This window comes from Camelina sativa, unplaced genomic scaffold, assembly GCF_000633955.1.
Source record: "Camelina sativa cultivar DH55 unplaced genomic scaffold, Cs unpScaffold05871, whole genome shotgun sequence".
NCBI classification, from domain to species: Eukaryota; Viridiplantae; Streptophyta; class Magnoliopsida; order Brassicales; family Brassicaceae; genus Camelina; species Camelina sativa.
The window spans coordinates 1-537 of NW_010926953.1; the positions used below are offsets into that span (position 1 = coordinate 1).

The 537-nt window shown below is 37.1% G+C and overlaps 1 long non-coding RNA gene across 1 annotated transcript; it reads left to right on the top strand.

Annotated features, from left to right (window-relative positions):
• Position 1: 1 nt before the first annotated feature.
• Positions 2–537, top strand: LOC104774819. Its single transcript, XR_765526.1, has 4 exons — positions 2–65; positions 148–300; positions 391–424; positions 519–537. It is a non-coding gene; the product is annotated as an uncharacterized LOC104774819 (long non-coding RNA).

Sequence of the window (537 nt, forward strand, 5' to 3'; positions counted from 1 at the left end):
CATGGAAACTACGTGGAAAGACAGAGACTTCAATTGCTTGGCATCACTTGTATGCTCATTGCTTCGTAAGTTCCTCTATCACCTATTGATCAAACAATTCTCTGGTCTCAAACAAGAACTAAAAGAGTTTCTTGAAATGTAATGAAGAAAATATGAGGAAATATGTGCGCCACGGATTGAGGAGTTATGCTTCATCACGGATAACACTTACACAAGAGATCAGGTCCTGGAAATGGAGAGCCAAGTACTCAAGCATTTTAGCTTTCAAATTTACACTCCCACTTCAAAGACATTCCTTAGGTAATCTTACCAGACAATGCAAAATGCTTTCATCATATGTTTTTGTGTGTGTTTTTGGTGATTCAAAAGTATATATATTGGTCTTTGCAGGAGATTTCTTCGAGCAGCTCAAGCTTCATACCCGGTAAAGTACCCTTTTTTATTGAATATCAGATCAGATGTATCATAAGAATACATTAAGCAGAAAGATTGAAACCTTTTTGTTTTGGAATCTGAAGAGCCCAAGTCTGGAAATGG